This window comes from Talpa occidentalis, unplaced genomic scaffold, assembly GCF_014898055.3.
Source record: "Talpa occidentalis isolate TD23 unplaced genomic scaffold, MPIMG_talOcc4v2.1 talOcc4.4, whole genome shotgun sequence".
NCBI lineage: Eukaryota > Metazoa > Chordata > Mammalia > Eulipotyphla > Talpidae > Talpa > Talpa occidentalis.
Window position 1 is genome coordinate 67,168,836 of NW_023604295.1, and position 11,133 is coordinate 67,179,968.

Here is an 11,133-nt window from a genome sequence, read left to right on the forward strand (position 1 = left end):
ACCCACATGGCGTGGCAGACCTCTCCTGTCTCACCCGCTCCTCCCCTCAGCAGTGTATTTCAGTCAGTCTGCCTGTTCTGTTCCCCTCTCTGTCTCTGGTGAATCCTGTCACCCCCCCCACACATACCTCTGGCTTGATCCCCCAGCTCTTGTATGCATAATAAATAAATCGAAGGAAGGAAGGAAGGAAGGAAGGAAGGAAGGAAGGAAGGAAGGAAGGAAGGAAGGAAGGAAGGAAGGAAGGAAGGAAGGAAGGAAGGAAGGAAGGAAGGAAGGAAGGAAGGAAGGAAGGAAGGAAGGAAAGAAGAGTGTATGGAGGGCTTATTTCTTGAAACTTTGCCTTTCTGAAAATAACCCCATGATTCACACCTAATTAACTGATCTTTGGTTAAGAAGATAAAAAAACATTTTCTTTGATAATTTGAAGACATTTCTCTATTGTTTCTCAGTACCTGATTGCATATTGAAAAATCTAACGCTTTTCTAAAACGTGTTCCTTAGTTTATAAAGTGAGTTTACATTATTTTTAAATTACATATACTTATACATGTACTTATATAAGTATATATATATAAAATAAATATTTACTGCCAGAAAAGCAGCAAAGCAAATAGATACCCCAGGATGACAGCAGTTTGGACCTAGAGAAAAACAAAATCAGACTGGGTCAAGAAGTAAGATGACTGGAAAGAAAGTAAGCAGGAAAATATTGCAATTTACATAGTTTTGTATTATGTTGATATTATTTATTTGATAATTTACTCTCCATTTATTCAATTCTACTTTTGATTCTAATACACCTTCCTTATTTTCTGAAAACTTTCTTTTCATAGTATCCCATTTCAAGTTTATGATTATATCATTTTATCTTTCTATGACTATGATTTTTTTTAAGCTTTCTTCTGCTCTTGCATTGTCTCTGTTTCTTTCCTATCCCGGTATTTATGTATTTATGACTTCTTGTTTTTCTATCTCTGTCTTACTGGAAACATTATTTAACTATCTAGTGATTCTTAGATGCTCATTTACATTTAAGAACATAATAGTGGATTCAAATCCTTATGTTCATGGGTGGAATTAGGCAATAGGTAATCAGAATCAAAACAGTCTTTGAAGAACTTCATATACCCGTTTTTGAAAATCTTTTATCTAAGTGCTTTCAGTTTATTCTAACTCATAGGAACAGAGATAACAAGGATGTGTATAATATGCACAATTATTGGAATTTTGAGAGCAGCATAAATAAAGAAGCTATTATGGGTTGAATTGTGTCATCCCCACCCCAACAAAAATTCATGTTGAAGTCCTAAACTTCAGTACCTCAGAATGTGACCTTTGCAGGATAATTACAGATAAAATGAGTACCAAAAGGTCATAGTGGAACAGGGTGGGCCTCTAATCCAACATGAATGATGCTTTGTTAAAAGGGAAAATTTACAGAGGGAGGGAGGGAGGAAGGGAGTGGGGAGAGAGAGAGAGAGAGAGAGAGAGAGAGAGAGAGAGAGAGAGAGAGAGAGAGAAAATGAGAACACGTAAAGATCAGGGTGATTCAGTAAAAGACCAGCAAACTACCAGAAGCTAAAAGAGAGACATGTAATAGATTCTCCTGCACAGCTCTCAGAAGGAATCAATCCAAGATCAACCTTGATCTTGGACTTTTAACCTATAGAACTATAAGACAATATATTTCTTGTGTTTAAACCACCAACCTCGTGGTTTATGGCACCTTGTGACAAGAAGAAGAGGAAACTAATATAGGAACTCATGGTCAATACAGAATAATTCTTTTAGTCCATGTTGTTAGCCCCTTGCCTCATCATAACCTTCTATCCAACAGGTTTTACTGAATCTGGACCTTCTCTGGTTCATTTATCAGGGAATAAGCTTCTGGTCTCTTACTTGGTGAGGAGTGTGGATGTATGAGTGGAAAAATTGTTGCCTATTTATGTGGTCTGGGAAGTGGACATGGAGCACAGTGAGAGTCTTCCTGCAGCCTGCAAGTGCGAAGCCTCTTGGGGTTGTGCAGGGTGAATTGACTCCCTCTCCGTACTTCCTCCACTCCTGTCAGGCATTTATTACCTACCCCGCTAAATTCCCTTGTTTGAAAAATTAGGAAATTTCTCATGTGTTGGTCCTTTTCCACTTCATATGTCCATGTGTTTCTCTCTCTCTCTCTCTCTCTCTCTCTCTCTCTCTCTCTCTCTCTCTCTCACACACACACACTTTTAATTCATGTATTTTCATTTCAGTGAATTTTTATGAGAGATAAATACATGCCAATTCACAGTTTTTAACCAGAAGTTCTTTGCTTCTAGTCTGAGTATGTTACATTTAAAGATTAAAACAGAGTGTAAATAGAAGGGACAGCCTAGACACATGTTTACTTCCCTTTGTGCTCTCACATTCCTTAAGATCTGAGAAGGAACTTACAGTAGTTTTATAAAGTAAGAAAGAGTACCCTGCATGGATAAGATATCTTGAGGAATTTTTGGACAATGGAAAAATTGGTTGCATGAACAGTGGAAAGTAGACCATATTAGATTAAATAAAAAGTGAGACAGCAGAGATAAACCAAAGCCCAGACTCTAGAAGAAAACCACATCCTGAAGGAAACTACTTCCAAATTCAGAAAGAACCAGAAAAATGGGATGCTCAAAGTAAACAAAAATGAAGAGCAGGATATTGTCTCTAAGTAAGCATCGAGGTTTAAGTGTCTAATAGGCCAGATAGGTGGTAATACCTTCCAGGACTGGGGCAAGGTTCTCAAGGAGGCTGTATATATACTTAGACTCAGCAGGTATGGTGTGGTGTCTCCCATAGTCAGTGTTGCAATCAAGGCGTGGAAATGGGAGAGACACCAATCACTATCATCCCTAATGATACAGTAACACAATTTTTGATACCTATCCCCACAACTTCATGCTCCCCTAACCTAGAGGTCTTACTTCCAAAGGAAGGAATGCTTCCACTAACAGATACAACAATGATTCTACTGAGCTGGAAGTTAAGACTGCTAACTGCCCATTTTGGGATCCTCATACCTCTGAATCAAAAGGTAAAGAAGGAAGTTATGTGCTGGCTCAGACAACTGATCCTGACTACCATGGGGAAATTGGACTACTACTCCACAATGGAGGTAAGGAAAAGTAGGTATGAAATAGGAAAATCCTTTAGGATGTCTCTTGGTGACCCCATGCCGTATGATTAAGGTCAGTGGAAAACTACACTACTCAATCCAGCCAGGATTATTAATGGCACAATCCCTTCAGAAATGAAGGTGTGGTTCACCCCACCATGTAAAGAAATACATCTTAATGAGAATGCTTGTTGGGAATACAAAGTGGGTAGAGGAAAAGGGAGTTATAAACACCAGTTATTACCACATGAGCAGTTATAGAAATAAGGATTGCAATTGTCATGGACTACTTCTTTTTATTTTGCTATGAATACATTTGTGTGTGTTTCTATATCTACATCTGTATCTCTATTGATTCTGTAGATAAAGATTCTATCATCTTTCTTCTCTTATTCCCTTAAATGTATTGACTTTTTTAGCATAGTGTGTAAGTATTTTTAATGTAATTTAATTTAATTTATTTATTTTTAAAGATTTATTTATTTATTTATACAAGCACTGGGTATAGTCAGAAGCACGGGGAGGGTGAGAGAATTCACCAGAGCCAGAGCGGGGAGCAGAGCAGGCAGAAGGACGGAAGTACACTGCTGAGGGGAGCAGCGGGCTGCAAGAGAGGTCTGCGCGCCACGTGGGGCCGGGGATCGAACCGGCGCTGCAGAGGCTGCGGGCAGCTTTGCAACCCAGCGCTCAACTGCTGCGCCACTGGGGAGGCCCCGTATTTTTAATTTTATATCATAGTATCTAAGTTATGAGACAACATGAAAAGTAAACATCACCAGAGAGCTTGATTTTCTCTTCCAAGAAAGGGGTTAGTTAGTACATTTTCAGTTTAATGATGGATAGTTGTATTATATTACATGGGATTCTGACCTTATCATTTTCTCTATATGAAGATAAAGTATGGTTTAATTAGATGCATATGGGTGCCAATTTGACAAGGGATAGACTTGTGATGGTCAATTTTATGTGCCAACTTGACTGGGCATATGGTGTACAAATATTTAGTCAAATGTTATTCTGCATGTGTTTGTAAGGGTGTTTTTGGAGGAGATTGACATTTGTATCTGTGGAATCAGTAAACAGATTGTCCTCGCATCTAACCATAAAGGCCTGAATAGAACAAAAAGGCTAACGCTCCCTTGAGTGATGGGAATTTCTGCCTGGGTCTCGAGCCTGCCAGTATTTGGACTGGAAATACAAGGTTGACTCTCTTGAGTCTCCAGCTTTCTGACTGAAGTTTTTGGGACTTGTCATCCTCCATAATTGAATTAATCAATTTCTTCTGCTAAATCTCTTCAATATATGTAAGGGTCTGTGGGGGGTGGGGAGGGATTGTTTCCTGTTGAGAACTATGTCTGATAAATATATAATGTGAATAAATCCTTCCTTCTTCAGGTAAAAAAGAATGCATTCTTTAGTCTTGTTTGCACCTTCACCCACATATGCTTTTAGGTACAGTCTCACTTATAAAGCTCTTCCGCCAAGGAGATTGTGGGGGGAAACAAAAAGCTGCAAACAAAGCCCAGAAAACCCACCTCTCTCAGATTCTTAGAGCTTCCATAGCAGACACTGTTATAGGACAGGGAGAGGGGCAGCCCAAACCCCGCAAACCTGCCTATTCTACATGGGTTCTGCCATTCGCCACATCAACACAAAACATAGGAGACTTTAATGGGAAGGAACTTTAATAAAACTAGGAAACAATACAGGTAAGGCAAAGAGTCTAGTTTCTAAATGAAGCATCCAGAGTTACCCGTCCCCTCGTGGGTAAAAGTCCATCCAAATGGGATTGGCCCAGAACAAGGCCCCAAAGCCTGCTACAAGTCTAAAGCATCTTCCAGTGGGGACCCACAGAAAAGGGTCACAAACAACTGGACAAGCCCAGAAGGAAAAGAGCAAAAGCAACATCAAGATAAAAGCTGCCATTGTCACCTCCCCACAGGTCTCACCCACATCTGTGTCACCCAGTCCACGACCAAAAGACAAGTGCAGTTTCTTCACGTGTCTCTAGGGTCCATGCGCCTCCTCCAGGTCTCCTTGCTCCATCCTGCTTCCTTCCTCAGTCTCTTCTGCAGCTTCTTCTCTCCCTGCTCAGCTCCACCCTCCCTTGGGTGGGGCAAGGAACCTCCCCCTTTCCTGGGGACCACCCTGTTACAACACCACAAGCAGGGTGTATTTAAATAACAAATATTCTCTCATTGTTCTGAATGCTGCATGTTTGAAATCAGACTTTTCAGTTGGGCTACAAACCCTCTGTTATCTATAGGATAGAACCCTCCCTTGCTTCTTCCTAGGTGCTGGTGGTTTGCAGGAAATTTTTGACTTTGGCTGCATCACTTCAATCTGTCTCAGTTGCCTCTATTGTCAGATGGCATTTCCCCCAGTATCCACATATCCCTCTTGTAAGAACACCAGTCACATAAGATTAGTACACACCCTAATGAACTCATTTTAACTTGAGTACATCTGTAAAGATTATACTCAGAGGTCCTGGAGTAGGTCTTTATCTTTTTTGGAGACCACAGTTCAAATCATGACACCAGCTTAACTCATCAGCCTAGTCAATCACTCAAAGAATTTATCAGGTGTTTAGCAAAACCAAAGGCATTAACAAGACCAATCAGATGTGCAAGAAACCAAAATAGAACACCTTAAAAACGTATTGGCTACCTTCAGAGAGGCTGTCATACAAGAGAATACTGTATCTACAAAACAAGAACAGACTGCAACAAAAAGACTATAATCAGCACAAAGTGTGGCCTCTATGAATTATAAATAAGATATAATAAATGAACAATTAAAATCAAATGATTGATTTGGAGATAAATAAATGGGTAAGGGTCAGGAACATAGTAGCTTCTGACTCCATGGGACTAGGGTTCACCACCACCAGCATGTGGATGTGTTCACCAGCCTGGAATCTCATCAATAAAGCTCTTTTTTAAAAAAAAAAAAGATTTATTTATTTATGAATACAAGAACGGGGGTACAGGCCAAAGGTTTGGGGGTGAGAGGATTCGTCAGAGACAGAGTGGGAAATAGAAGAGGCAGATCTACTGAAATACACTGCTGAGGGGAGCAGCGAGCGAATCAGGAAAGGTCTGCTATGCCATGTGGGTATCTCCCTGGCTGGGGATTGAACTGCTGCAGTGGCTGCGGATAGCTTCACAGGCTGGGTCTTAACCCCTGTGACTGCAGGGAGGCCACTCATCAGTAAATCTCTTATATACGATCACCACTCATCTGTGTCCTTCATAACATCCTTTAGAATACACTGGTGATCGTATACAAGAGCTTTGCTGAGTTCTGTGAGCTGCTTTAGCAAATGAATAGAACCAAGGAGGAGGCCATGGGAATCCTGACTTGTAGTGAGTGGGCCAGAAACTCAAGTGCCAACTGGATTCGGGATTGACATCTGAAGATAGGGCATTCTGTGGATGTGAGCCCTTAACTGCTGAATTTCATGCTATTTCCAAGTAGATTATGTCAGAATTGAGTTACAACTGTAAAACACCCAGTCAGTATCTGCTGAGAATTGGAGATATGCTTAATAGAATTAGAAAACACTCCAGATATATTTTCCAACTGCTGTGTATGAAGTATTTTAAAAAACATGCAAGTATATATTCTTTTCCAAAACAATATTTGAATGTGAGATCAAAATAAATAAATGTTCTGATCTGTAAAGGCATAAAAGTAATCACCCAGAGAACCTTTCTGAAATATTCACATAACAGAAAATACATATACATAATTATATAATAGAAAAAAACTAAATGAATACAATAAAACATATATAAGAAAGAGCAGAATACAAATATACAATTAAGTCTTCATTTTGCTGATGTATAATTAAAGCTTAAAAACAGTGAAAAATATGGTCATAAAATTCCTAATGATAACATTTAAGAATTTGGAATAAACAAAGAGGGTAAAAAGCAAAGTAAACAAAACATAAAAGGGTGCTGAGGTTAAGCTAGAGAAGAAGAGGAACTGGATGTGTAACTTTCAATCCCATTAAAGGAGAAGGAATTTAGAAAAGGAAATTCAATCAATAAAGAAATTAAGAAAGGAATAAAACAGGAAGAAAGCAGTGCAGGAGATAAAACATGAGATAGCAGGAATACACTCAAACTGATCTGTCATTAGCACATATGAAAGTCTCCTATTGAACACTAATAAAATTTTACCAAAAGTTTGACAGTGATAAGTTGGTCAAATGCTAAGGACATGAAAACAGTTTTAACAATATTCCAACCAAAAACAAATAGAATTCACAATAATAGAAAGGAAAAGAATATAATTTTTAATATTGATAAAATATGTACTGTACCTCCTTGAACTCCTTGCTAATTTCCCTCTCAACAAAGAACCAGCTTAGAAGTGTCTCTAGGTACTGATATCACCTTAGAATCTGGAATATCGTTTTGCTTTTAGTGTATTTATTCTTTAAAAAGTTTTTTTTTTTTCACGCATACAAAAGCTGGGGTATAGGCTAGAGGTGAGGTGTGGAAGGGTACAAGGATTCACCAGAGACAGAGTGGGGAGCAGAACAGGTGGCTTCACTGAAATACACTGCTGAGGGGAGCAGTGGGCGAGTCAGGAGAGGTCTGCTGTGCCATGTGGGTAGCTCCCTGGCCAGAGATGGAACTCATGCTGCAGTGGTTGCAGACAGCTTCATAGTGCTGAGACTTAACCCTTTGCACCACCAGGGAGGCCCTAGAATATTTATTTTTATAGTTAAGTTCCATCCACGGATATTTCACTTTGGTTTTCCAATTATAATTGTGATAGTTCACTTTTTAATAAATCCTTGGAAATGTAAAAAACAATTGAATGGAAAAATATTTTAAGCTTGTATGAGACTTGGGTAGAGCCAAATACTGGATGGCACCATGTGAAGCTACACGGGTATGATAAAAACCAAAATGTGATGTAGCCCAGAATGCCTAATTGCTCATAACTAGAATGCATTTCCCAGACTCTGTTTCTAAGTGGTGGAGTTCTGTCCAGTGAAATGTGGGTGGAAGTCAAATACTAAACTTTATTGTACAATCTTCTATTATCTCTCCCAGACTGGTTAAGCCCCAGGTTCTAGTAAAAACAAGAATGACTAAACAAAAGGAACTTGGGTGCTGAACCTGTATTCCCACGAAAGTAACAGCAAATGTTGATACTGCCTTGTCATCTAGGAAGATTTTCCTCTAGAAGATATTCAGAACAGTTAAGTGTTTCTTTCTTCAGTTGATGATAGTGACATGGACAAATGCATACATAGTGGGCCTTCCTGGTGGCACAAGGGTTTAAGTCTCAGCACCATGAAGCTATCCGCAACCTCTGCAGCACGAGTTTGATCCCAGGCCAGAGAGATGACCCATATGGCGCAGCAGACCTCTCCTCTCTCCCCACTGCTCCCCTCAGCAGTTTTTCTTTTACTAATATTTAGATAACCTATGGAATTAGTTATATTAATTAAGAGAATATACTTTTTTAAAAAGGTGTTAGTAATTAATTTAATATAGGTAAGAGAAAATCTAATTATGGATGTATCTCATCTGTCCATTGCAGCAGGCCCATAAATAGGTTTGAAAGGACTTGAAACTTCTAGTTCAAGTTCTGGGGTTATAGTCATACTTTAGTAAAACCATATTTAAATATTCCAAGTAAAGAATTTTTACTTTAGACTGTTATTTTAACAGTTAGTTGCAAATAAGTCCCTGCATTATATTCAGCAGAGAATGAATTTCTTCTTGATAATATTTGTGTGAATTGCTTGTGTGTCTGTGTGTGTGTGTCTGTGTGTGTCTTCAAATCCTATTCATAGGTGATTCATGCTCACTATCCATTAAGTTAGTGGCCTGCTTTTCTTTTTCCCTGATGTCTCCTTCATTTATTCAGTACAAACCGAGTAGAAAACTCCAGTTTGCATATTCTGAAAGACACTCTTTACTCTCTACTTGAAGAGCACAAGATTGGCTTCTTTTTCCCAAAGAAACTCTGGTAGGATGGAAGGGACTATTGAGGAAGAAAATCCCCATATTTTTTCATACTTGTCAAATAAAAGAAAATTGAAATATCAGTGATGTAACTTAGTGTGGGTTAGTAAAGATGATTATTATTTTTAACTGTTAGTGTACGGAGAAAATGGATGTCGCATTACAATGTTAAGAGAGTAAAAACTGTAGATTCTGGATACAACTCGGGAATTAGTAAAAGTGTTAAACTATGCAAGACTTTGGCCCAGAAACCCCACTACTTTAATTCTATCATTAAGAAATAGTTAATAACATCCACAATGAATGCATTTCTAGAATATTCATAACAGCATTGCTTTACTAGCCAAAAAAATTAGAATTTAAATGGTAAACAATTACATTTTTTAACGAATTAATCATAGAGTAGTCTGCTGCACAGTCCTTAGAAAAAGATGTTGTGGGGGATGATTTAGATGTGCAAAAATTTCACAGCATATTTTTAAATTAAATGAAAAAATAAATTGCAAATAAATTCATTTGAAAGTGTTAACATTTATATCTAGCAACAGAATCACAGAGATTTTTACTTTCCTGTATAGGCACATTCATAATTTTAAGAGAATATTAATGTCCCTGGAGCAAATGACCAGTTGAAATGTGAACCCATCTAATTCATTAGGGATATTCTGTATGTTTGTTCTGCTTTTATACATGTGAGATGTGATTGTATTAATTTTAACAATTCAGAAATAAAACATTTAGGATCTGTATAGAAAATGTCATTTTTTTTTTTGGCATTAACCTCCTTTATTCAACTTCTCCGACACTCTAGCATGTATATACTACTTAATAGCCTTGGCAATTAGAGCAGTGTATAAAGAATTTTGTCTATACTTTCAGTATTACAACCACTAGAGCTTATTGATAGTGATCCCTTAAAGCAGATGTTATTACTTCAATGAGAATAAACTACTGGAAAAGTATTATAAGACATTTTCAACTTGCTCATGTGATTATAAAGGATGGGTTGAAAACGTCCCTGAATGAGATTTATATTTTTCTTCGAGTGAGAATTCTTACAATAACTGAATTTCTTTTAGTTATCTATAAAATTAATTAAATGAATTAAATGAATATATGCATTAATTACAAACCTTGACATTATAACTTTTTTTTTAATTATTTATTTATACAAGCACTGGGTACAGTCAGAAGCACGGGAGGGTGAGAGAATTCACCAGAGCCAGAGCGGGGAGCAGAGCAGGCAGAAGGACCGAAGTACACTGCTGAGGGGAGCAGCGGGCGGCAGGAGAGGTCTGTGCGCCATGTTGGGCCCTCCTCCGGTGGCCGAGGAGCAGCCGGGGATCGAACGGGCGCTGCAGAGGCTGCGGGCAGCTTCGCAACCCAGCGCTCAACCACTGCGCCAACGGGGAGGCCCTAGACATTATAACTTTACTGACATAAGTGCTATGTATCATCTATATCCGCAATACCAGGAAAGCAGTCTGAAGAAGTTCAAGAAACTATGATTGCCAATAGGTTAAAATGGAACCCGAAGTTGATTTGCCCTTTATAGGTTATTTAAGGGCGGTGAGTTTTCTACTGAATATTTGAAATAGGGACTAACATATTTCCTAACTTGGAAGGGAAATGCATTTTGTTTTCTACAAGAAATTATCTTGTAAACAATTAAGAGTCAGTGATCTCATTAGACTAAAATGACTGGAACTATTTTGGAGGCAGGAAGGACCTAATTAAGTTAACCAAAGGAGGGAGAAAGGACGGAAAGCTTGCCATTGAAAAAGGGAAAGGAGACAGTGCTTAAGAAAGGATAGTTAGAAGAAGAAAAGAGACAGAGAAAGGGAGAGAGAGAGAAAGAGAGAGAGAGGAACAGACACTATTTAGACTGAACTACAAGGTAGTTATTGACTAATGATTAACAGTTTTGCTAGTTTTTTTTTTTTTTTAAACGTGCCTTCAAGAAATTCAATAGTGTCTATAGCTTGGTATTTTGGATTTAAT